General features: G+C 39.6%; 1 long non-coding RNA gene across 1 annotated transcript; it reads left to right on the forward strand.

Moving 5' to 3' along the window:
- The first annotated feature begins 12,406 nt into the window (after positions 1-12,406).
- On the forward strand, positions 12,407-20,616 carry LOC121655329. The gene is made up of 6 exons (XR_006013165.1): positions 12,407-12,602; positions 14,216-14,254; positions 16,793-16,831; positions 17,816-17,854; positions 19,474-19,674; positions 19,864-20,616. It is a non-coding gene; the product is annotated as an uncharacterized LOC121655329 (long non-coding RNA).
- Positions 20,617-22,411: the final 1,795 nt, after the last annotated feature.

A 22,411-nucleotide genomic window follows, 5' to 3' on the forward strand; every position in this document is an offset into this window, starting at 1 on the left:
TTTAAGTTGGCTTCGAATAGAACCAAGCACGACAGAGCTGGGACTTATAGATTTTGAGTTACGCCTCTCCAAGCGAGCAAAAGTCAACTTTTGCTCCTATACCCTTCCATTCAAATCAGAGGCAGGATTCTGGGTCAAAGTGCATTTCTCCTCTGTTTTTAACTCGCCACCATTTAAATTCTGTTCAAAGTAGGGATGAATAAATTACATCCCTGCCTTCCTCAGACCCTCCTGGCGCTCACGGTGAAAGAATTATTTGGATATCTCCTAAAGTTTTCTGTCAGGAGCGAGGAGTTCGAGAGGTGCGCAGAGTGATTCGGAAGTTCTGCTCTTTTCCCAGTCTGTGCCTGTCAGTTAAGTGAGGGGCTGTTGTCATGACAACTCACTGAGTGCTCTCAGCTGTTAGGAGCCAGCTGACCTTTGACCTCATACATTCAGTCTTATTGATCCAGATTATGGATTTCTCACCTGGTTTTGTCCTCCTAATGAGTCCACATATGTCTCTGTCCTCTTCTCCTGTCTCCTCCTTGTCCTTGAGGCCACATGTCCTCCTCTATCTCTCCTCCTCTGTCTGTCCTCTCATCATGTCCTTTGCTGCTCACTTATATGATTGACTGTGTTTCAGCTGCCAATTCACCTCTTTTTCAGCTCTTTCTGCCTTTTACAATCATTTGCTCTACATTCAACCAGTTCAGCACCTTTAATATTCACTTTCAGCTGTAAATCCTTTAACTATTGACTTCAGCTTCATGATTACTTCGGCTGGTGCTTCAGCAAGCAGACTTCAGCCATTTTCAGCCATGTTTCACTATCTTAAGCACATTTCAGTTCAACTTTCCACCATTTTAACTACATTTAAACACCAATTTGTGCTTTAAATGGTTGAACTCTTCATTTCAGCTTCATATATACTTCTTCAACAACCATTTTCAGCCATCTTCAGCAATCTTTCAGCACCTTTTACCTCCACTTTGAGCTTTCAATCCTTCAACTTTTCACTTCAGCTTAATAAATACTTCTTCAAAAAAGACATTTCAGCCTTTTTTAACCTTCTTTAACTATCTTTGAGCATTTCAGTCCGACCGTTCAGCGTGACAGCATTCACACTTGCTGTTATGCTAATAACAGCTTTTTCTAGTTAGGGTCCGAGCCATACAAAGTATGGCAAGGCCCTATTGTTCCTGAAATGTTTATTATTGTTCTCCTTCTCCTTCTAAGCATTTTGAGCCTAAATATCACCCCCTAAACACCCATGAAAAGTTGTGAAATTTGGCACACACATCAAGCCCGGTGAAAAATTTCATATTCTAAAGTCCGCATTGACTTCAATGCAAAATCGGCTCAACAGCGCCACCTAGACTCACCAAAAATCACCACATGAATGGGGTCCCGAACGTCTACTTCGACGTAGGAACACGAAACTCGGCACACACGTGTAACACCCTGAGTCGACCAAAAAACTCAATAGAACATCTGTTGCCATGGCAACAGGGTGCCCGCCATCTTGGCGTGTACGGCCATTTTTTTGCCATTTTTTGCACTTTACACACATCGTATTTGAACGAACTAGTCTGAGGGGATTCGTGCGATTCACTCCAAACTTGGTGGGAAGCTTCCTGACAAGTTGGGGACCAAACGCTCCTCAAATCTTTCTAATAGCAGAAAGCGTGTTACCGTGGCAAGCGACAGAAAAACACCTTCTCGCCATGAAACACGGTTTGCTTATATCTCCATAGAAATAGATGGGATCTCCACCAAACTTGACAGTATTCATACGTGTGACACCCCAAATCCAGCAAAGAAGTCAATCAAACACCTCTTACCATGGCAACGGGTCGCTCGCCATCTTGGATTTCACTGCCATTTGAACGAACTAGTCTGAGGGGAATGGTCCCACCGACTCCAAACTCGGTGGGGACCTTCCTGACAAGTTGGGGACCAAACGCTCCTCAAATCTTTCTAATAGCAGAAAGCGTGTTACCGTGGCAACCGATGGAAAAAGACCTCGCCATTAAACACGGTTTGCTCATATCTCCACAGAAATAGATGGGATCTGCACCAAAGTTCACAGTATTCATACGTGTCACACCCCAAGTCCAGCAAAGAAGTCAATCAAACACCTGTTGCCATGGCAACGGACTGCCCGCCATCTTGGATTTCACTCACATTTTAACAAACTAGTCTGAGGGGATTCGTGCCACTGACTCCAAACTTGGTGGGAAGCTTCCTAATAAGTTGGGGACCAAACGCTCCTCAAATCTTTCTAATAGGAAAAAGCGTGTAACCGTGGCAACCGACGGAAAAATGCCCTCGCCATGAAACACGGTTTGCTTATATCTCCATAGGAATACATGGGATCTGCACCAAACTTGACAGGATTCATACTTGTGACACCCCAAGTCCAGCAAAGAAGTCAATCGAACACCTGTTGCCATGGCAACGGGGTGGCCGCCATCTTGGATTTCACTGCCATTTGAACGAACTAGTCTGGGGGGGATTCGTGCGACTGACTCCAAACTTGGTGGGAACGTTACTGACAAGTTGGGGACCAAACGCTATTCAAATCTTTCTAATAGGAGAAAGCCTGTAACCGTGGCAACCGACGGAAAAAGCCTTCTCGCCAGGAAACATGCTTTGCTTATATCTCCATAACAATACGTGGGATCTGCACCAAACTTGACAGGATTCATACTTGTTGGGTCCCTAACGCATTACACCACCTGTTGTCATGGCAACATAGCATGTTAGCTAGCAGAATTAGCATGCAAGCAAAAAATCCTAACTAGGTATTTCAACGTTTCAGATTCTCAGCTACGTGTTTTACCATGTCACCTACCATGTTACCAGGCTACCTACCATGCTAGGAACAGGTGTATGAGACGGGTGGCGGGGTCCAGGACGCTCGGACCCGATGGATGCCGCTTGCGGCTTTAATTAGGGTCCGAGCCATACAAAGTATGGCAAGGCCCTATTGTTCCTGAAATGTTTATTATTGTTCTCCTTCTCCTTCTAAGCATTTTGAGCCTAAATATCACCCCCTAAACACCCATGAAAAGTTGTGAAATTTGGCACACACATCAAGCCCGGTGAAAAATTTCATATTCTAAAGTCCGCATTGACTTCAATGCAAAATCGGCTCAACAGCGCCACCTAGACTCACCTAAAATCACCACATGAATGGGGTCCCGAACGTCTACTTCGACGTAGGAACACGAAACTCGGCACACACGTGTAACACCCTGAGTCGACCAAAAAACTCAATAGAACATCTGTTGCCATGGCAACAGGGTGCCCGCCATCTTGGCGTGTACGGCCATTTTTTTGCCAGTTTTTGCACTTTACACACATCGTATTTGAACGAACTAGTCTGAGGGGATTCGTGCGATTCACTCCAAACTTGGTGGGAAGCTTCCTGACAAGTTGGGGACCAAACGCTCCTCAAATCTTTCTAATAGCAGAAAGCGTGTTACCGTGGCAACCGACGGAAAAACGCCTTCTCGCCATGAAACACGGTTTGCTCATATCTCCATAGAAATACGTGGGATCTGCACCAAACTTGATAGGATTCATACTTGTGACACCCCAAGTCCAGCAAAGAAGTCAATCGAACACCTGTTGCCATGGCAACTGGGTGACCGCCATCTTGGTTTTCTCTGCCATTTGAGCGAACTAGTCTGAGGGGATTCGTGCGACTGACTCCAAACTTGGTGGGAAGCTTCCTGACAAGTTGGGGACCAAACGCTCCTCAAATCTTTCTAATAGCAGAAAGCGTGTTACCGTGGCAACCGATGGAAAATGACCTCGCCATGAAACACGGTTTGCTCATATCTCCATAGAAATGCGTGCGATCTGCACCAAACTTGACAGTATTCATACGTGTGACACCCCAAGTCCAGCAAAGAACTCAATCGAACACCTGTTGCCATGGCAACTGGGTGACCCCCATCTTGGTTTTCTCTGCCATTTGAACGAACTAGTCTGAGGGAATTCGTGCGACTGACTCCAAACTTGGTGGGAAGCTTCCTGACAAGTTGGGGACCAGACGCTCCTCAAATCTTTCTAATAGGAAAAAGCCTGTAACCGTGGCAACCGACGGAAAAAGCCTCCTCGCCATTAAACACGGTTTGCTCATATCTCCATAGGAATACATGGGAACTGCACCAAAATTGACAGGATTCATACAGGTTGGGTTCTTCACGCATTACACCACCTGTTGTCATGGCGACATCGGGTGGCGGGGTCCAGGCAGCTCGGACCCGATGGATGCCGCTTGCGGCTTTAATTATTATTATTATTCTTCCGCCGTTTTTGGGCACCTTCCTCCTTCCGCATTTTTTGTGCTATTTCAACAATTTTGGTATCAAAACGTTCAGCTCGTTCAGGACATTCCTGCTCTGACTTTTGGTATTTATAACTTTTATACTTTTTAAAATATTTAACTTTAAACAAAAATATTTTGCCATTGAAATCAATGGAAAACGTTTCAGCTCATTCAAAAACTTCCGCTTCTTTCAACTCCTACTACTTTTACATACTTTCAGCTAGAAACACCATTCAAACTTTAAACAACTCACAATGGATTGGGCTATTTAAAAATGACTTTTTTTGCCGATATGTTTTACGGTTTTGGATTTATGGAAGTTTAAAAATCATCAAAATCTTGATTTTCAACAAAATCTCTTGTCACTCTAGCGCCCTCTAGCTTTTCAGTCTGTTCCGCCACTCAAACAAATTCTCATAACTCCTACAATTTTCATCGTAGAGACATAAATTATACATCAAAACGGAGGAATTTAAGTTGGCTTCGAATAGAACCAAGCACGACAGAGCTGGGACTTATAGATTTTGAGTTACGCCTCTCCAAGCGAGCAAAAGTCAACTTTTGCTCCTATACCCTTCCATTCAAATCAGAGGCAGGATTCTGGGTCAAAGTGCATTTCTCCTCTGTTTTTAACTCGCCACCATTTAAATTCTGTTCAAAGTAGGGATGAATAAATTACATCCCTGCCTTCCTCAGACCCTCCTGGCGCTCACGGTGAAAGAATTATTTGGATATCTCCTAAAGTTTTCTGTCAGGAGCGAGGAGTTCGAGAGGTGCGCAGAGTGATTCGGCAGTTCTGCTCTGCTCTTTTCCCAGTCTGTGCCTGTCAGTTAAGTGAGGGGCTGTTGTCATGACAACTCACTGAGTGCTCTCAGCTGTTAGGAGCCAGCTGACCTTTGACCTCATACATTCAGTCTTATTGATCCAGATTATGGATTTCTCACCTGGTTTTGTCCTCCTAATGAGTCCACATATGTCTCTGTCCTCTTCTCCTGTCTCCTCCTTGTCCTTGAGGCCACATGTCCTCCTCTATCTCTCCTCCTCTGTCTGTCCTCTCATCATGTCCTTTGCTGCTCACTTATATGATTGACTGTGTTTCAGCTGCCAGTTCACCTCTTTTTCAGCTCTTTCTGCCTTTTACAATCATTTGCTCTACATTCAACCAGTTCAGCACCTTTAATATTCACTTTCAGCTGTAAATCCTTTAACTATTGACTTCAGCTTCATGATTACTTCGGCTGGTGCTTCAGCAAGCAGACTTCAGCCATTTTCAGCCATGTTTCACTTTCTTAAGCACATTTCAGTTCAACTTTCCACCATTTTAACTACATTTAAACACCAATTTGTGCTTTAAATGGTTGAACTCTTCATTTCAGCTTCATATATACTTCTTCAACAACCATTTTTCAGCCATCTTCAGCAATCTTTCAGCACCTTTTATCTCCACTTTGAGCTTTCAATCCTTCAACTTTTCACTTCAGCTTAATAAATATTTCTTCAACAAAGACATTTCAGCCTTTTTTAACCATCTTCAGCCATTTTTTCAGCATTTTATTTCAATCATTCAGCATGACAGCATTCACACATGCTGTTATGCAATAACAGCTTTTTCTAGTTGTGTGAATGCTGTTAAGCATTCACACTATAGTTTTCCTGTTTTCTTATTATTCTTTTATTATTATTATTCTTCCGCCGTTTTTCGTCCGTTCAAAATCTTGAGCTAGCTTCAGCCGATTTCAACAATTTTGGTATCAAAACGTTCAGCTCGTTCAGGAGATTCCTGCTTCTATTCAACTTTTTGATATCTGTTCAACTTTTCAAATTATTGATCAATTTATTGCTCTTTAGCTCCCATTGAAATGAATGGCATTTCAGCTCTTCAGCCTTCACCTCCTTCAAAAACTTTCAGCTCTTTCAGCTCTTAGAACTTCAGCATACTTTCAGCTAGAGACACCATTCAAACTTTAAACAACTCACAAGGGATTGGGCTATTAAACTTCTATTCAACTTTTTGATATCTTTTAGCGTTATTGATTTATGGCAGTTTAAAAATCGATAACTTTTAGAATGTTCACTCCACTCTCTCCCACTCTAGCTCTCACTCTAACCTTTCAGCATATTCCACTACTCCAAACAAATTCTTATCACTCCTACAATTTTCATCGTAGAGAAATAAATTATACATCAAAATGGAGGAATTTTAGTTGGCTTCGAATAGAACCAAGAATGACAGAGCTGGGATTTACAGAGTTTTAGCTATGCCTCTCCAAGCGAGGAAAAGTCCACTTTTGCTCCCATAGACTTCCATTCAAATCGGGATTCTAAGAGGAAAATGCATTTCTCATGTGTTTTTAACTCGTCACCATTTAAATTCTGTTCACATTACAGTAAAATAAACCACATCCCTGCGTTCCCCAGACCCTCCTGGCACTCACGGTGAAAAAATTATCTGTATAACTCTTATAAGTTTTCTTTTAATGAACAGTTGTTTGGGAGGTGCGCAGAGTGATTGGAACGGTGCAGTTCTGCTTGTCAGTTAAGTGAGGGGCTGTTGTCATGACGACTCACTGAGTGCTCTCAGCTGTTAGGAGCCAGCTGACCTTTGACCCAATTCATTCAGCTTTATTGATCCAGATTAAGGACTTCTCACCTGGTTTTGGCCTCCTATTGAGTCCAGGTATGTCTCTCTGTCCTCTTCTGCTGTCTCCTCCTTGTCCTTCTCATTACAGCAGGCCACATGTCCTCCCCCATCTCTCCTCTGTCTGTCCTCTCATCATGTCCTTTGCTGCTCACTTACATGATGGACTGTGGTTCAGCTGCCAATTCAACTCTGGTTCAGCTCTTTCTGCCTTTTACAATGACTTCTTCTGCATTCAACCGGTTCAGCACCTTTAATATTCTGTTTGAACTTTAAATACTTTAACTTTTGACTTCAGCTTCATGATTACTTCAGCTGATGCTTCAACACCCAGACTTCATCCATTTTCAGCCTTGTTGAACTATCTTAAGCACATTTCAGCTTCAGCTTTCCTACCATTTTAACTACATTTAAACACCTGCTTGTGCTTTAAATTCCTTCCAACTACTTGACTTAAGCTTTATATATACTGCTTCAACAACCATATTTCAGCCCTTTTCAGCCATCTTCAGCAAATCTTAAGCACATTTCAGTTCAACCTTTCAGCCTTTCAGCACCTTTTAATTCCACTTTGAGCTTTAAATCCTTCAACTTTTCACTTCAGCTTAATAAATTCTTATTCAACAGACATTTCAGCCTTTTTTAACCATCTTCAGCCACTTTTCAGCATTTTATTTCAATCATTCAGCATGACAGCATTCACACTTGCTGTTATGCAATAACAGCTTTTTCTAGTTGTGTGAATGCTGTTAAGCATTCACACTATAGTTTTCCTGTTTTTCTTTATTATTCTTATTATTATTATTATTATTCTTCCGCTGTTTTTAGTCGTTCCACATCTTGAGCTAGCTTCAGCCGATTTCAACAATTTTGGTATCAAAACGTTCAGCTCGTTCAGGAGATTCCTGCTTCTATTCAACTTTTTGATATCTGTTCAACTTTTCAAATTATTGATCAATTTATTGATCTTCAGCTCCCATTGAAATCAATAGGATTTCAGCACTTCAGCCTTCAACTCCTTCAAAACTTTCAGCTCTTTCAGCTCTTAGAACTTCAGCATACTTTCAGCTAGAAACACCATTCAAACTTTAAACAACTCACAAGGGATTGGGCTATAAAACTTCTATTCAACTTTTTGATATCTTTTAGCATTATTGATTTATGGCAGTTTCAAAACCAATAACTTTTAGAATGTTCATTCCACTCTCTCCCACTCTAGCCCTCACTCTAACCTTTCAGCCTGTTCCACTACTCCAAACAAATTCTCATAACTCCTACAACTTTCATCGTAGAGACATAAATTATACATCAAAACGGAGGAATTTAAGTTGGCTTCGAAGAGAACCAAGAATGACAGAGCTGGGATTTACAGATCTCAAGCTATGCCTCTCCAAGCGAGGAAAAGTCTACTTGTGCTCCCATAGACTTCCATTGAAATCTGGATTCTAAGAGGAAAATGCATTTCTCATGTGTTTTTAACTCGTCACCATTTAAATTCTGTCCACATTACAGTAAAATAAACCACAACCCTGCGTTCCCCAGACCCTCCTGGCGCTCACGGTGAAAAAATTATTCGGATAACGCTCGTAGTTTTCTCTTAAACAAGAGTTGTTCGGGAGGTACACAAACAGTGCAGTTCTGGTCCCCTCTGCTTGTCAGTTAAGATGCGGGCCATCGTCATGACAACTCACTGAGTGATCTCAGCTGTGAGAAATCAGCTGATCTTTGACATAATCCATTTAGTTTTATTGATCTACAATATGGACTTCTCACCTGGTTTTGGCCTCCTAATGAGTCCAGGTATGTCTCTCTGTCCTCTTCTCCTGTCTCCTCCTTGTCCATCTCATTACAACAGGCCACATGTCCTCCTCTGTCTGTCCGCTCATCATGTCTTTTGCTGCTCAGTTCACTAGTCAACTATTAACTTCAGCTTCATCTCTTCAACTATTGCTTCAACAAGCTGACGGCAGCCATTTTCAGCTATATTTAACTATATTAACCGTATTTCAGTTCAACTTTCCACCATTTCAAATATATTTTAACACCTGTTTGAACTTTAAAACCTTCAACTCTTCATTTCTGCTTCATATATACACATTTTATCCCTTCTCAACCATCTTCAACAACCTTCAGCTATCTTAAGCACATTTTAATTACACCTTTCACCATTCGGCCCTTTTTACCTCCTTTTTAAGCTTTAAATACTTCGACTACTCACTTCAGCATGGATACATCTTACACCTGCAGAGTAGTGGGCCTTCAGGACCACGGTTGGAGACCTCCTCTCTATATGTTGTCTGTCTCTAACTGGGGTCTATATTAGTCCAGGTTAAGTGTATATATGTCTTTTCTACCTACATACCAGCAGATACCCCACACTTGAGCAGGACTCACACAAACATGTTCCAGGCTTTGCTAGCTTGGCCATCTCTTCAACTTCAACACTGTGATGCTGTGGTGGTTAACTGAATTGTGGCCCTGCTGTTACCTGCATTTGCAGTCTTTATGGTGGAAAATGTGAAGTTTTGAAAATGGCATTGCAATGCCCCATTTAATTTAGGCAATTCATTTTTGTTAAGGCCTAAATATTAGGCACAGTCAGTATCTAAAGTGAACATATGTATGTGCGAGTCCTGCTGGATGCTTTCTATACATAATCATAACTACTATAGAGTAATGATTATTTGTAATGATAATTATAAACATATCATCTATTACTCTTATAATATACAATAATAGCAACTGACACACAATACTTTAAATATGTATAGACACACACACACACACACATATATATGTGTGTGTGTACGTATATACATCTTATATATTCCATATGATGGATATGATGCACTCTAAGAACTCCGGATCTGGACTCCATGACTCTACCAGCTCTGTTTCATCCTGTTTAGCTCTGCCTGCCACAGAACTTATACACCACAATCGGAGATCATTTCTCACCCCTCCACCATTTAACAACCACTTTAATCATCACATTAAGCCACATATCTTGTCATCGTAATTCAGAACCTTTTCAGATCCACGTTAATCCTCTGCTTTCTCTTAGAAAGAGCCTCCTGTATCTGGACCAAGTCATCTGCATTTAGTGAAAAGTTGTAAATAAAGACTGTTCATTTACATCCCTCACCTTTCTGTGTGTTTGCATTTGGGTCCTCCTCATTCATATGGTCCCTGATCGTGACATGATGTCCATAAAAGAGTTCAGCATGCTACAAAAATAAAAAAAAAAACACGAAGGTCCACAATTTAAAGCTGACTGCAGCTAATTTAAATACACAAACACAACTTGCAAATATTTCGGTTTTCAAAAACAAAACAAAACAAAAGAAAGTTCTGCTGTCCTCTCAGACTGTTTCCCTGTCCTTTTGTCATGTCTCCTGCACTTGTCCTTCTTTTTTTCCTTTCTTACTTAACCAGAACAGAGATTGCTGCTTATTTTTATTTTACAATGTTTAATAACAAAAAAACATTAAATTACCTGCAATCCTTCAATACACCGGTGTCCTGGTCTGCTACTGACTTTATCATGGTCCTCTAGCCCTGCACATCTCTTCAGGGCTGCAGAAAGAGACCTACTGACCAGATAAATCGGTCTGTACATATAATGTTATATAAAAACCCCACCTCACTATTGCTTGATGGTTATGTGTCAGGTATTTAATTTAATACTTCTAAATCGTCTCCGTACAGTCTTCTGTAAAAAAAACTTCTGACACCGCTTCAGCAGATGTCCTCGTCTTAATCTCCTGCTGAGCCTTCCATTCAGGTCTTTCCCATTCGGAAAAAAATGGAAGGTTTACTACATTTCACTTTCAGACATCTCTGTCCTCTCTTCGCCTGCATACAGGTGACACAAGTGACGGAGTGATAATTATTAAAACTTTTACATAGACCATAGCCACTAGCCAACAACGTGGGACTTCTCTATTTTGTGAGCTAACGGGCAATAACATAGAGTATCATACTAACGTCATTAGCTGGCTCACGTCAGTAAATACATTCAAGTTCTGCATATGTCCATATCCATCATCAGCAGTCAGAAAGGCAAGTATGCAAACGTAGAGCAATGATAAACGGCTTTGACAACCACAATTCAGCCATCTTAAACTATATTAAGTTAATTTCAATTCTGATTTAAGCCATTTTAATCACATTTAAACACCAACTACAACTTATATTCCTTCATCTAAACTTCTCAGTCACTTCTGTTTAGGCTTAACACACAGATTTCATAAAATATAAACCAAAGTTCTTCTTCTTCTCCTTCTTTATCTTAGCTTTCAATAAGCTCATTCTCAGTCTTAAATCTAATCACCAAGTATCTGTTTATTTTTACAGTGATTAATCAAAGATCAACACTTTAAGCATATTTACCAGATTTTTTTTTTAAATCCCACTTTTGTTTATTTAAGCTTCCTCATTACTTCTACTGAAGCTTTAAATTGTGGACTTTGGTAGTTTTGTTTTCACTTTTTGAGCCCTATTTCTGCAGTTTAACATGGTTAATTTAACTTGAACATTTTCTAGATATTTTAAAATAATTAGGCTGCCAGTATAAAATGGCTGTATGTGTTTGTCTTTGGTCAGTATTTATAGTATCTTTGCACCTTTATTAGATATTACTAAAATTTTTAATGATTTAAACCTCGTCTTTTCTTTTAAACAGGGTTATGTGAACATTTTATATGGTCATTCATTCATGGAATTAAAGCAAAGCAGAGCAACTACCATCACCTGAAAAATTATCTGGTCCTCGCCAGCTCTGAAAATGAAGTAAATACACTATCAGATTAAAAAACACATCTCTAACCCTCTAGAATTATGAATCATTACATGAACATTTTCTAGACATTTTAACATCATTAGGCTGCCAGACTAAAATGGCTGCATGTTTGTCTTTGTTCAGTATTGTATAGTATTTTGGCACCTTTATCAGATTTCACTAGAACTTTACAATTATTTAAGCCTAGTCTTTTCTTTGGACATTTCACATAGTAATTTAGTTAAATTTAGTCTGATTAATGGAGTTCCTCTTTAGCTGCAAAGCTAAGCAAAGCCAGCTACCACTACCTAGTAGTTCTTAACCAGCCATCATCTTTCAGGCTTCAGCTGATAAAATTAATTCATGGAATTCCTGCAAGGCAAAGCAGAGCCAGCTACCATTACCAGTTGTACAAGTTGTACAAGTTATGGCTGACTTATGTACCATAACAATATCCACACATGAATAATATACAGAGGTTTTCTGTGCAAAACCATTTCATTATTAACACCACAGTTAATAAAAAAATTATTATCTTATTCACTAATTCAACTATCAACATGTGAAACGCTTATTTTTAAAGAGAAGTTCAAGGACTGAACAGTATTCGGACATCTTACAATGGCTTTATTATCACATTGCAGTCATCCTAATTATGGTTATAATTGTATTAAATCTGTCTACATTACTTAGAAAATATTGTTAGTAAGCGGGCTGATAAATTTGAGAACTTCACTTATTTATATTTTACACTGTTTTCAATCAAGCACTGGAATTTCTGACTTCATGTGAACTCACCACAGCGTTTCTACGAGGCGCTCGCGCTGCGCTCCCTCCTCCCCTTTTGCTGGCTTCGTCAGACGGTGAGTACACGAGAGTTTTCTCACGGTTAAATGATTAATATTTTAACTATAAACAGCTGTAAACGTCCTCTAACATGTCCGGAGATGTTGTTGAACTGTAAGCGAAGTAAAAACAATCCAAGAACGATCGAAATTAATTACTATTTTAACCATATTAACAAGTATATTTTAACAGTCTGAAGCTAGCTAACCGTTAGCGTCGCTAACGCTAACGGCCGCTAACGGCTAATTTTAACACCATAAAAATGTCTTCAGCTCTTGTTAAACTTCAAACGAATTCAAACAAACCAATGAGCCACCAGATTTATTTATTCTTTAACCACAGTGACGAAGTTAAATGACCTGGCTAATGGCAGCAAGGGAGAAAGCAGCCAAACTCATTATTATCCCACTTATAGTAAGTAGGCTTGTACAGTAAGCTAGATAGATAGATAGATAGATAGACAACTTTATTTATCCCCGAAGGGAAATTGCGTTGTTACAGTAGTCCAGTGTCATACGTGGCATAAACTATGAATAAAAAATAGAAGTAAAATATACAATATAAGTAAAGTGGAATAGAAGTAGAAATAAAATAAAGATAGAAATCCAGAGTGGAATAAAATTAGAAATAAATAAAATATGAATACAGAGTGGATTGGCAGATAAAGTGCAGTGGCAAGATGAAGTAATAATGAAACTAGCTATCAGATATTAATATGTAAATATGACTATGTGAATAAAGGATGTGCAAAGATGATACAGAATGTTGGATGTGCAAAGGATACAAATATTGTATAATTATATGATATATAATATCAATATGATATATAATATCAAGCGACTAGTGGTTAGTATTATGTTAACAGCTAGCTGTCTGTTCAACCACACCTGTAGATAATTAGGTGTGTTTTGTCTGAGGGATTCATATACAGTTAACTGCTAATGTTATCCTGTCTGGATGGACTAATCAGTCAAAAAACTCTCATTCTCAGTTAAAATGTTTAATATGTACAGCTGTATATTTAATAATGTTATAACTGAGTTAACTGCTAAGCTGACAGGGACCAAAACATGCAGAGATGAGATGTTTTCTCTGGTGACAGACAGGTATGACGATTTTTACTGAAACCAGAATAAACATAGAATAAACAGTCTGACTGCAGCTTGTCTTACAGATGTTTACTGTCTGTAAAGGTGAGACACATCAGACTGACCAGATGGAAAATTAATTCCTTGTATTTATTACTAATTTTATGTCCACATGACTTTTAACATACTAATCTACATAGAAATGAAATTAATGCTTCCGTGATTTGATTTTATTTAATTTATTACTCTGTAAGAACTTGTTTAGAGGAAACAGGTACAGTTATACTGGACTCCAGCAGATCTGTTTGAACTGGATAATATATTTAAACTGAACTGGACTGTATCATTAAAAATGTCCTGAGAGGACCTGCTCATTATCTGGTGTTTTAGAAATTAGCTGTATTGAAGATTTCACAGTAAAATAACATGAAAATGTGGAATCATCAGTATTATGTGTGTGTGTGTGTGTGTGAGTGTGCTGGGGTTCTAGCAGACTGACTTCTCTCAGCTCAGATAATAAACTGTTTATCTGTTTTTCTCAGACTAGAGAGAGAAACTCCTGGTGGTTTATCGACTGTTTGGTAAGTACAGACTGATTTAAAGCAGTGGTTCTCACTGGGTGTTGTCACATGGTTTAGGAAAAAAAATTAAAATAAATTCAGACTGAGAAATGACTTAATAATCACCAGTAAATTATTTATTAATACATATTGTAATAGCTGCAGCTATAAAACCAGCATCAGAAGAAATTCAGTGCTCCTGAGGTTTCTGACTCTAAAACAACCAGAAGAAACCGCAGCTTTAAACATGTTCATGTCATGTTATCAGGTTTTTACAGTCATGTGGACCAGAAAGTCCATCTTCTTCCAGTTCACAGGTGTAATTTATCAGGACATAATGAGAAGTTATCTGGTCCTCACCAGCTCTGAAAATGAACTTAATACACCATCTGATAAAAAAAAATACACATCTATAGACATGCTGTTATTTAATGAACAAAAACTTGAAATCTGATGAAGAACAAGTCACATTGATCCTGTCCTGATATATTAAACCTTAGAAATGAAAGAGTGGACTTTGTTTTACCAGGACTGTTAAATTCAGTAGATCCTGATGGACTGGATGGAGTTAAATGTGATGGAAGAAATGTTTAGTTTAATGGATGATGTCTTAAAAAATATGTTCTGATCAGTCAGCCTGTTAATGTTGTATGTTAAGATAATTTTTTACATCCTGGTATCACAAGTAAAACTACAAACCAGTCTAGATGTGGAAAACTCAGGGTGTGTAGTGGTCGGGAAGCTGGAAGCTGATCAGGTATTTTATAAAGCCGACTGTCTCCAGAGAGCAGAAGATGATCTCACACTGAAAGTCTCTGTTTTTATCCACGTATGTTCTCCTGAATTCATCTTTCTTCTAGGAGAAAATCCTGATCCTGGATTTTTTTAATGACTGTTTTTGGTTTGCTGTGAAACACTTTTAACATCTCAGCCAATAGAAACAGACGTGATGCTGACATCACTACCAGCTCAGAGTAACTAGACCCAGTAACCAGTAATCAGAGTAACTAACACGTGTTGACTTTACAAAGTGAGACATGAGTCAGTAAATCCACCATCATGTGATCAGCAGGACTGACTCAGGTCTAAACTGTAGATTCACTTCTAAACTTAAACATGAAGATTTATCCTCTGACTCTCTGAGCTGAGCTTGTCCAGGTGATCTGCTGAAGCCAGACTCTCCTCACCTGGAGGAAACTCTGTCAGGTAACACAGACAGACCCACAATGAGACACCTGGATGAGCTTTGACTGACATTTCTGTTTCACAGCAAGCTGAAAACAAGCAGTGACAATCACAGATTACAGGTTTTTACTGAAGAAGGTTCAGTTTTAGGAGGAGAGCAGGATGTTTGTTCAGTCAGTCTGAGCAGGAACGAATCAGACGTGAAGCAGAATAAACCTGGATGAAGGTGGAAGAGGAAGATAAATGATTCAGTTTTACTTTATCATCACATCAGGTGTTTGTTTTAAAAGCTGCTTTAGATTTCTGACAAGAGATTTAACTAGCGGTCATCCAGACGTCTTCCTCCTCCATCCAGGTGATGTTAGAGCAGCAGATTTAAACATTTCTTCTTCTCAGGTTTCTACATGTTAACACACTGTGTGTTTCCTGAACTCAGACCTGATCAGACTGGTCCAGTTCTCTGCTGCTGGCTGGATTTAACAGATATGAGGTCTCCCTCTGAGACTCTTTCAGCCATAAACACTGAATCAAGGAGCTGCATGGAGCTCTACAGTAGAACATTTCAAATCAAATCAAATCAAATCAAATCAAATTTTATTTATAAAGCGCTTTTCATGCAAAGGCAACACAAAGTGCTTTACATAGTATAAATGCATATTAAAATGAAAAAAAAGAAAATCACAGAACAAAAACAATAAGCCCTTTACACACCCAGTTATGTGACAGATTAAACACCTCCCACCCCCCCCCCACCCCACCCCTCACCCATCCACACACACACACACACACACAAACTCTTAATATCTGTCTTTGGCTTGGCGCTGCTTTCACTGCTTTGTTTACTTAAAATCACACAGAAGAAATGTCTGACTTTACTGGACAGTAATGAAAGCATCTCAGGTCTTTTCTAGAAGATTACAGACACGACTGTCCTCATCATCTCCAGTAAATAACGTCTCTGTAATGCTGTTGCATTCTGCTTCAGTGGCTCCTAAAGACACTTTGTTCTCATTTAAAGATGATGAATCCTGTTTTATTTACCAGCCAACATGACGTTATGGTTCTCAGGGATGGAAGAGATGAGACATCAAGATGGAAAATATAGAAAATATTCAGGTTAATTTAAGTGGAACTTCAGTTTTCTGCTGTTTGTAGAAAAATATGATTATTAATTGTTGTCATGGGTTTTTAGTTTGTCATTGTTTCCCCAACAGTACACAGTATTAAAGCTTTAAACACAAACACACCAGCAGCTACAGTCCAGCAAACACAGTTTATCTTAGTAACTGAAAAGCTGTTTTACCTCCACAGCTGGTTACTGACTTTAACCAGAAGAGATGGATCTGATAACTAACCTGTCGTCTCTTTTCTCAGGCTGAGAGATTGTTTGCTGCTTCCTGTGCTTCTGCTGCGGTACGTATGATCATGTAGGAAACATGCAGTGTTCCTGTATTCTTACAGAACTCGTATCAGATGCCTCAGAGGCCGAGTCAGTAAAGTTTAGATGAGCTGAGTTCTTGTACCGAGGAGGATTGAACATCTGTAGTGGTGCTGGACAGTTTTATCAGCTTTCAATGACTGTAGGAACACATGCATGTCGGCCGCCATCACCTCATACAGTCTCGTGTTCATCTGCTCATGTCTGTGCAGTTCAGTCACATTCATGTTTCTTCTTAGGCTACAGAAATGAGCTATAAACATTAATAATTAGTCCAGCAGCTTGTAGAGAACCAAGCAGCTTCCACCAGAGATATTCCACATTTCACATGTAAACAGATGTTTCTCTGAGGATCCTGACATGTTCCTGGAAAGCTTTTAGTTCAGAAGATGTAGAACATCTACAGCTGTTATTTTACATCTGGACCATAAACACTTGGAGCCTCTGAGATGATGATCAGAGCTCCAGCCTCCAGTAAAACTAGTCAGGTGTCCACACTCTGGCAGTGGGACAGGATTGTGGTAAAGTTGCACTCAGACCTGTTCCTGCTACTTCCTGTTTACCTGCTGTCAATCATCCTGTCAACATGCAGCTGGTTAACATCCAGACCAGCAGACCTGGTCCTCTCAGACTGGATCCATGAACTGCAACATCCGTCATCACACAAGATGTTTCACAGCTGATCTGCTGCTGCTCTGCTTTCCTTCTGACCTCTGATCACTTCTGTATTGATCAGCAGCAGGACTGATGTCACCTTGTAGAAAGAGGACATGATATTTTTATCTTTGATCATGAAGCTTCCAGCCTCTGAAATGATCTTCTACCAGCAAGTTAAAGTCCAGAAAAGTCTGGATCAAAGCTCATCCTGTTCAGACCAGAGCAGAAGCAGTCAGCTGTGAGATCAGATGATCTTTTGATGGTTTCTGGCAGTGAACTAACTCCTCTGTTTCTCCTCTCAGACTCCGAGAGAACGGGTTTCAGGATTCCTGCTTTGTCTGGTAAGTGTTTATAGTAGATGGAGGTTGGGTCCATCACATGACTGAATGTAGGAGGTTTTCACATTTAAACCTTTTCATCCTGCTTAAGTTCAGTAAATATTGTTATTGATCAGAGCTGCTGACCAGGTGAGTTCCTACATACGTGTTAATAAAAACACATCTAGAAACGTTAAACTGAAGTCAGACATGAGAGACGAGCTGTTCTACCTGTACATGGATCAGACCTGGTCCAGCAGCAGTGGGCGGAGTCCACCAGTATAAAGCCGACAGTTTCCAGTTGGAACTTCCTGTTAGGTCCAGTTTAATGGATTTAATGACCACAGCCAGAAAGCAGCATGTGTTCATGTAATTATGACACTTTATTATGATCCGTGTGTTCCAGCTTCATCCTGGTTCCTACATTTAATAAATGAATCAGACCAATAAGCAGCTGCTGACTCTTCCTCTCAGACCACATCCAGGAGCTGAAACATGGATCATCATGTTACAGAACACCTGCAGCTCTGATGTTTTCTCTCTGCTCATTTATGATGTGTGATGGTCAGTTTAAGCTCTGTCATCAGTAACATGTAAACATGACGTCTCCATCTGAGTTAATCAGCTGTTGGATCAGGAGAGAGCAGGTGAGTCCTGTCAGCCAGAGGTGGGACTAGACCAGAACAGCTGGATTGTTCTGGTCTAGAAACTGCAGCTGCTCTGTGTTGAACTTGTTTCCTGGTCTGCATGACATCAGAGGAAGTCCACATCTACCAAGAGTACAATCTGCAGTGATCACCTGTGTTTAGTTCTGGACTGATCTGGTTCATGTAGACCAAGACCACACAGTATGGTCCTATGAGGGCAGCAGCCATGCTGGTTTTTAAAGTCTCCCTGCTCCAACACACCTGACTGAGTTGTTGTATTGGATCCATGTCAGTAGTCTGGTGTGTTGGAGCAGGAAACACTGAAAACCTGCAGGACTGCGGCCCTCGTACGCCTGAGCCAGCAGTCCTGATGTAATAAGTCAGAGGGTCTGAGTGGGTTCTACGTTTCATGGTGCCACTTACTTTCACACAAACTGCTGGAAGTAGTGCTACACAGAGAAACTTTGCTTTTCTTTCGTCTGTCTCCAAATTTGAAGATCTGGGATGTAATTTTCTATTTTCATGTGTAAAGTGAATGATTGAACATCTGCAGCTTTAGGTCATTACAGACCTGTTACTACACCCACATATCAGCTCATTCAGTCTCATATTGATCTAATATCTGAAGCTTAATGAACCTAGATTTAATCTGCTTCATGTGGCCTTTTTCAAACTGCAGGAATGAATTAGAGATATGACTAATTTAGTTAAATAATATAAGCAGGAAAAAAAGTGAAAAACAACTTTCAGAACATTTCTATAACAATGTTTCTGTAAGAATCCTGAAGTTACTGGACCAAAGCTTCTTATTAAATAATAAAGACTCATCCTTATATTTCATACAGTTGTACAGGAAAATGTGTTTTTAATAAGGCGGATTTATTTATGCATCATTTTATAATAAATAACATTAATGGGTCTCCACATAAGTTTGAATTGTGTTTCATTGAATTGATGATTTCAAACAATGTCTAATCAGTGTTTTCTGTCTTCCAGGTGTCCTGGTGTCCTCCACCTCTCTACCCCTCCCCCCCTCTACCTCTATCATTTTTGGATATCTATCTTTCCTGTCACTCTAGTGCATATCTATCTACATATTGGTTATTCTATCTTGTATCAATCTATCCCTCATCTATCTTTAGCACCTTATACCCCAGATAGGGTGGTGCGCCATTAGCACCTTATACCCCAGATAGGGTGGTGCGCCATATTGGTTTTTCTATCTTGTATCAATCTATCCCTCATCTATCTTTAGCACCTTATACCCCAGATAGGGTGGTGCGCCATTAGCACCTTATACCCCTGATAGGGTGGTGCGCCATATTGGTTATTCTATCTTGTATCAATCTATCCCTCATCTATCTTAGCACCTTATACCTCTGATAGGTGGTGCGCCATATTGGTTTTTGATCTTTTTGGATTCTGATATATGACACCAGAAATATATGCTACCTGATATATTGGACAAAGTTGTATGGTTCTCTGATCTTCTGTCTTAATGGACTCTCATTATTGGCCTTTCTGAAATATTTGGTTATAAACCCTCATCGGTAGTCCGTGGTGATCCTGCTGAGGTCTATCTGTTCTAATCCTGAGAGCATCTCCGCCCTCACGCTCTATCTCTCCGCTGTTCTGTCCTGTCCTGCACCCTTGCACTTAGAATTGGAAAGAACATAGTTAACTGGAATTGCTATACAATAAAAATACTCTTCCAGATTTGACATAAACATTTAACATTAATTGGACCAAAGACAAATACAGTTATTTGAAATATAAGCTTGTACATTTGCAGCAGAATAAAGAAGTCAATACACAAAAAAATTTGGCTGGACTTCAGACATATTTTATACTTTATATCATTTTGATCTTTTGATAGAGATCAGCTCAATTTATTCATCGCCAAAAGTACATCTTTATACAGCGCTTGTGATTTGTAGTTCACTATTGAGATAAATCCACACATAAAATCCAATTGGATTATAGTAAAATCCAGAGCACTGTCATTTATCTCAGTTTGTTCCTGCTCCTCATTTTGGACTAACTGAAGGTTTGTGATCTGTAAGTATTTGTACTGCACTCACTTAAAGTTTGTTATTTGTGTTAAAATATATAAATAAAAGTAAAAAATAACCGCTAGAAGTTCCTGGAAGTCTTTATTTTCAGTGAATCAGCTGTTACTGCTCCTGTGCTGCTGCCACTCGACTCACTGCAGGTTTGTTTATTAAAGTCTTGCTATAAAAGACCACATCCAGCATTGGAGAAGCTGTCTGCTGTGTCTTCGGAGCTGGGCTGAAAGAAGGAATCCAGAGACCAGAAGCCATCTTCATCCAACCACTGTCACTGATTCTGCCGTTTTCCAGATTTGCTCATAAAACTCGATATAAACTATTCACAGATCTGAATAGAGTTTAGTGCAAAGCTAACAGTCGCATAAAACCAAAGAAGTAATCTGGTGTAACATCTGACGTAACTGATCAATATATTTCTAGGTATTGGATCTTTGTAAAACCTAATTAAAAATATAAATTGGCTCCTGAGAAATACAGAAAATCAGTATCTGATATTTTCTGTCTCCTAATAACAGTTACTGGTTTACTTTAACAGATTCCAACTTATTCATCTCATTCAGATTAGTTTTTGAAGATTTAAGGACTTCACAGATATTTTAAAGAACGTGGTTAATTTACAGTTTAAAGACATTTTTGGGCGTGTTCTTGCTTGACCACTTGCACTGATTACATTTCCCTTTAAGAGTTGGTGCATATCAGATTATTTTCAAGTGAAAACTTTGTTGATTATTCACACCTATAAACTCCGTACCAAAACTTTTAGTAGTTTTGGGTCAACTGATAAATACTAGCTGATTGTGTAGCCTAAACATTATATTTACTGGTATAATTTTTTAAATAAAAACTGATAGAATCCTTTCAGTATATTGTTGTAAGTAGCACAACAGTTTGAAAATAAAACCTGCATAAATTCTGGTCTTCAAATATTAAATTTGTGCTTTTGAAGAGCATCAACAATGAGAAAGTCTCGTCAGAAGTCTCAAGCCCTGAAACGCAGATGGAAGGAGCAGAAAGAAGGAAAAGGTGAACAAGCACATTTCACATCTCAGAGCACCAACCAGGTAAACGTGTCTGTGCCATCCACTGAGAGATCTTCACCTGCAGCTCTGGTTTCAGATGGAAATGGTGGTATGAACAGATCACAAACTAATGTTCCCAGTGTATCACACACTTCAACTACACAGCAGATAAACCGGGCACAGCCACAAGTTTCTTATGCTGACATGGTAAAGAGAGGAAGTCCCAGAAATAATACGCCTGTTGTAAAGTCTTCTAGTGCTCAGCAGATAAACAGCAGAGATCAGACCAGTTCCTCCACTTCACCACCAGCTTCTGATGGTAAAACTGTCATGAATACTCCCCAGCATGATGCTTCTAAACACCAGGTAAACCAGAGTGTACCACCGGTATCTTATGCTGACGTTCTGAAGAGAGGACTTGATGCAGCTGGACCATCTCATGAACGCAGAATAAACGTGGAACCTCAACCATCTGTGACACGAGTGTGTGCTCCAAGGAGTCAGGATTCAGTCAGATATGGAGTTAAATCTAGAAACAAACAATGTGTAGCAAACAGTTTGATGTTTCTGTCGTTTCTCCATGAGGATGAAAACATTACCAGAACAGATCTTCAACGTGTTTTGGATAAAGGTGATGCACTGTACCGACAGATCATACAGAGGTTTCCTGGTAATGCTTATCTTGCTACAGATGAATTACCAGAACAGATAACAGCACGAAAGACTAAATACCACGTAGACCTGACTCAGCCTTCTTATTATGGGAACTTTGGAGGTGTATGTGGTCTTCAGAGTCTTGAGACAGGACTGAACCGTTTGTCTACCGATGTACAGTATGCAGTGCTC

This window comes from Melanotaenia boesemani, chromosome 2 (assembly GCF_017639745.1).
Source record: "Melanotaenia boesemani isolate fMelBoe1 chromosome 2, fMelBoe1.pri, whole genome shotgun sequence".
Taxonomy (NCBI): domain Eukaryota; kingdom Metazoa; phylum Chordata; class Actinopteri; order Atheriniformes; family Melanotaeniidae; genus Melanotaenia; species Melanotaenia boesemani.